Raw genomic sequence first — 5,844 nt, 5'->3', positions numbered from 1 at the left:
GAGCTGAAATCAAAAGTGGGATGCCTAACCGACTGAGCCACGTGCCCCTCTCCCTGTTTCTTTACACAAAAGGTAGACACTGTTCGGCATCTTGGCATTTTCCTTAATGTTCCTTGGAGCTGTTAAGAAGTAAAATTCAAGTGAGGAAATTTTAAAGATTTGCTGGCTTTGTTCAACAATTCATGAATCAGGCAGCATCCCTCCTGGCAGACAGATAGGAGCTCTGAGGAGCTCCCCACAATGAAAGACTTTTATAGACAGGAGGGAGTGGGACAAGGATGTTGTGGATTGGTTGTGGCAAGGTCATCTTCCTTTGGGGGATGGCAGAGGTCTGCCCTGTGGATTACCTACCAAGTGCTGACCAAGGAATTCCAGGTTGACTGGTTTAAGATCCCAGTTTCTCAGAGGCTGAAACTGTAATTAAGTTTGGTAGTAAGTCTTAGTCAGATGATGTGGAGCTTAGCATAAGTGACTATTTTGGGCCTGTTGTCTCTTTTTTAACAGAATGTGCTCATTCTTTTGTGTGGTTGTGTTGTATGCATGTGCCCTTGGTTTATTTAGTCTCCTAGCTGTGGACGTTTGGGTGGTTTCCAATCTTTAGTTATTAAAAACCGTGCTGCGGCAAAGAAAAACACTTGTCCTGTCACACAGGTCCAAATGTATCCTGAAGCAGAATAGCTGGATCAAAAGGCAGGTACATTTGCAGTTTTGGTAGGTACTTCCAGAATGCCCTGCCGGCACCTTGGTATGAGAACGCTTGTTTCCCTGTGGCCTCGCATTCAGAGTGTTCTTCTGCCAGTCTGTTAAGGGAAAAAATGGTAGTTCATTGTAGATTTAAGTTGATTTTCTCAATTATGGGTTCTATATTACCCTTTCTGCCCATTTCTCTCTCTCTCTTTTTTTAAAATTTTATTTACTTATTGGACATGCGGGGTAGAGAGAGAGTGAGAAAGGGAGAGGGAGAGGCGCAAGCATTGCTCTTACCTATTCTTTGTCTAATTTTTTATTAGGGTACTGATCTTTTTCTTCTTGCCCTCGTACTGAGTTACAAATATTTTTTTTCTCAGTTTGTCATTATCTTTTGGCTTTACTTGAGTGTGTGTGTGTGTGTTTTAAAGTGGTTGAATTTATGATTTTTGGATTTTGAGCCATAGTTAAAATAGATTCTTCACTTTGAGGTTGAGGAGCAGAGCTCCTGAATTTTCTTCATGGAATTTTCATCTTACTTTTTTTTCACAGCTTTATTTAGGTATGATTTGTAGCGTCTAAATGGGGTATCTCCTGATCAGATGAGGGCCCTCAAATGTGGGGTGATGATCTGAGGGAAGCCTGGGGTGGGGGTGGGCAGTGAAAGAGCTCACCAGAGGCAGAACAAAGGAGACAGAAGTTTACTGAATACACTGCAAGGAGCTGGGACAGAACAAGAGAAGAGAGACAACCGAGGCAGTGGGCGGGGCGGGGCTGTTTATAAAGAGGGAGTGTGAGGAGGTATGGAGATGTACAGAATTTCCCCTTTTTTGGCAACTGTGCCTAAGTAAACAGCCCATTGGTCAGTTAGCCTATGGAGATTTTGAGGTGGGTCAGCTGATGGGCCCGGCTGTGTTCAGCCAGAGGGTCGCTGAGGGCCCTTTCCACATTCCATCGCTCAAGCCTGTTTGCCAAAAGTGGCCTCTAATAACTGACATACAAAAAAAATTGCACATATTTAATGCATATAATTTGATGAGTTTGGACATATGTGTACATCTGTGAAACCATTATCTTGATTATGGTGTGCTAATATAATTGTATGCTGTGATTTTTTTAAATTTAAATCTTTGATTAAAAAAAATTTATCTAAGTTCTTGGTGTGAGGAATCCAACTTTTTTCCAGACGGCTCTCCTTGTTCCTATTTATTAAGTAGTTCATTTTTTCTCCTCTGGTCTGAGATGCCATTTTTATTATATGCTAAATTCCTGTATGTATTTGAATTTATTTTTCCTTTTGTCTGTTCATACATCAGTTTCTCATTCTTTTAATTATTGATGATTCATAACATATTTTAATACCTTCTTGGTGAGAACAGAACCTGCTAGTTACTTTTCTTTTACAGAGTTTTCCTTGCTGTTTTTCCTTGTGAACTATAAAAGTAGCTAATGAAATCCAAAACAGAATACCCAGGGGTGCCTGGGTGGCTCAGCTGGTTAAGCGTCCGCCTTCGGCTAATGTCATGATCCCGGGATCCTGGGATTGAGCCCGGCGTTGGGCTTCCTGCTCAGCGGGGGGCCTGCTTCTCCCCCTCCCTCTGCTTCTCCCCCTGCTCATATTCTCTCTCTCTCTCTCTCTGTATCTCTGTGTCTCGAATGAATAAATAAAAAAACCTTTAAAAAAAAAAAAACAGAATACCCAAAATTCTTGCTGGGGTTTTCACTGGGATTGTGTTAAATGTATAAATTAACTTAGGAAAAATGGTATATTTGTGATGGTGAGTCTTCTTTCTGGGGATGTGGTATGTCTTTCCATTTATATGGGTCTTTTATATTGTTCAGTGGCAATTAAAAAAAAGTTTATTATGTTCAAGGAAATAATAGTCAAGATGAAAAGATTTGGTAAGAAATTAAAAACTGTAAAAAAAAGAACTAAATGAAAACTTTAGAACTGAAAAAATGTAACATATTAAGAAATCAATAACCAGGTTTATTATCCTATTAGATACATCTGAAGAGAGAACTCAAAGATAGGGCAGAAAAAATTTCCATCTGAAATTCAGAGAGATAAGATGGAAAATAAAGAAAAGAATATTATACATATATAACATACATCTATGTAATTTTTATAACTTATATAATATGTATAATACACACATAAATACTATATATATTATATATATGAGATAAGGTAACAAAGTCTAACATAGCATAACTGGAGTTGCAGAAGGATAGAAGAAAGATAATGCACAGATGCAACACTTGAAGAGAAGATAACAAACTTTTCTATTTAAAATGCCTAATGTGGGGCTTGCTACTTTTTATGTGCTAGATAAATGTCAACTATTATCACCGTCAATATTACTTCTCCACCCCTGGTCTCATGAAAGATTTAGACTATTGGCAATACTGCTGGAGTCCAAATCCACTAGGCCATTTTTTCCCCCCAAAGACCTTATGTTCCCCAGGCATACTTGTTCTTTTTAATCTGGTTCTTCTTCTTTTTTTTTTAAGATTTTATTTATTTATTTGTCAGAGAGAGAGTATGGGAGAGAGAGCACAAGCAGGGGGAGCGGCAGGCAGAGGGAGAAGCAGGCTCCCCGCTGAGCAGGGAGCCCGATGCGGGGCTCAATCCCAGGACCCTGGGACCATGACCTGAGCCGAAGGCAGATGCTTAACCGACTGAGCCACCCAGGCATCCCTGTTTTTTGAGGCATAATTCCCATGTTATAAAATCCCCCACTTAATGAATAATTCACTGCTTTTCGTATATTCATGGAGTTGTGCAACCATCACAAGAATCAATTTTAAAGCATTTTCATCACCCTTTTCCCCCAACGAACCCTGTTCCCCTTAGCTGTCAAGCTCTGACTCCTTCCCCTCTGACCCAGCTCCTGGTAACCAGTCACCTTCTTTCTGTTTCTACAGATCTGACTATTCTGGACATTTCATATAAATAGAATCATACAATATGTGGTCTTTTGTGACTGGCTTCTTTCACTTAGCATGTTTTCAAGGTTCATCCATGTTGTATCATGGATCATGCTTCATTCCTTTTTCTTATGGAGTAATATTCTGTTGTATGGATATACCACATTTTATTTATCCATTCATCCACGGATGGACATTTGGGTTGTTTCCCTTTTTTGGCTATTATGAATAATGCTGCTATGAACAACATGTATAAATTTTTGTGTGGACATAAATTTTCTTAAGTGTATACCTAGTAGTGGAATTGTTGATTCGTAAAGGAACTTTATGTTTAGCTTTTTGAAGGACCGTTTTCCAAAATGGCTACATCATTTTTATGTTCCCACCAGCAACATATGAGGGTTCTAATTTCTCCACACCCTCACCAACATCTGTTATTATCCCTTTTCTTTTTCTTTTTAATGTAACTTCTACACCCAATGTGGTGCTTGAACTCACCACCCCGAGATCAAGAGTCACATGCTCTACTGACTGAGCCAGCCAGGTGCCATCTGTCTGATTATAGCCATCCTAGTGGGTGTGAAGTGGTATCTCACTGTAAAATTTTCAGTAGCAATTTAAAAAAATCTTTTATTTTAAAATAATTATAAATCCAGAAGAAGTTGCACAAATAGTGTGGAGTCTACAAATCATTCTGTTACCAGCTTCTCCCAATGGTAATATCTTACATAACTTTAGTAAAACGTCAAAACTAGGAAATTGACATCAGTACAATACTGTTAATTAGGCCTAATTCAGATTTCACCAGTTTTAAGATGTACTCTGTTATGGACTGCATGTTCAAATTCATATGTTGAAGCCCAACGCCCAAAGCGATAGTATTAGGAGAAAACTAGGTTTAGGTAAATTCTGGAGGGTGGAGTCTTCATAAAGGGATTAGGGTCTCATAGGAAGAGGAGGAGACTAGAGCTCGCTTTCCTCATCATGCGAGGATACGGCAAGACGGCCGCTGGGGAGAGGCTTCTCCTCAGACACAGAATCTGTTGACACCACGCAAAGGGATTTGTCAGGTAGGCAGTTGGATAAGAGATTTTGGAGCTCAGAAACTGGGAGGGCCTCATGGTATAAATTTGACACAGGCTCTATATCTATGTGGATGTCACATAGGTAACATTTAAGCCACAACAATGGATAAGGCCACCTCAGGAGAAAGATGAGAGCAGGGTAATGCCCTGAAGCATGCCAACATCGACAGCCTGATCGGAGGCTGCAGACAGCAGAGAGGTAGAAGGGAGAGTGTGACAGGCCATTTCCTGGGAGCCCAGAGAGGCTGTATGCCTCAAGGACCAGGAAGTAGTAGCTGTCCAATACCACCAAGAGGACAAGAAAGATGAAGACCAGAAACAAAAAAGTTCTGTTCTATCTGGCAATTTGAAAGCATTTGATCACTTAAAAAAAAAAAAAAAAGATTTATTTATTAATTTGAGAGAGAGAGCATGGGTTGGGGGGGCAGAGGCAGAGGGAGAGATAGTATCTCAAGCAGACTCCCCACTAAACCCAGAGGGTGCGGCTCCATCTCACGACCCTGAGATCACGACCTGAGCCCAGACCTGAGCCCAAACCAAGAGTCCCACGCTTCCCTGACTGCACCCCCCCCCCCCCCCCGCCCCGGGAGCCCTGCATTTGATCACTTTTCAATTCTTCCCTCTCCACAGAAATCTTTAGTAAAAGGTGAGAGTTTTATGCCGTTTGAAGAGAAACCAGAGCATGCATTTGATTCCTTTTTCCTCAGAAGGAGGCTCCAAGAGTCGTGTTGCCCTCCTCACGATAGTGTCTGCGTGCCCTTTCTCTCTCTCTCTCTCTCACACACACACACACACACGCACGCACACACGCATGCACACACGCACCCTTTCAAGCGCTAAAAGCGATGAAGCCTGGGTGATGTTTCCATTTTTATTCTTTTTGCTTATCTGGGTTTTCTCATCTCTCTACAGCAGTAAGTGTTAAGTGGTCATTTAGAAAATCCGTTGTGTTAGATGATAGTATCTGCGCGTCCCTGAGCGCCAAGTGGCCAGCCGGGCAGCGTCTCTCTAAGTGCCTGTCCCTCCCTCCGTGCTGCTGAGAGAGAAGCAATAGCAGGAATAACACCACTCGTGCGGGCCACTGCCTCCGCACACCCTTGGCTTTGTTCCGGGCTGCGGAGCCGGCGCTCTGTCCGAGGCG

The sequence above is a fragment of the Leptonychotes weddellii genome, chromosome 9, assembly GCF_054177405.1.
Source record: "Leptonychotes weddellii isolate Sample4059 chromosome 9, ASM5417740v2, whole genome shotgun sequence".
NCBI lineage: Eukaryota > Metazoa > Chordata > Mammalia > Carnivora > Phocidae > Leptonychotes > Leptonychotes weddellii.
This window is presented reverse-complemented; position numbering follows the sequence as displayed.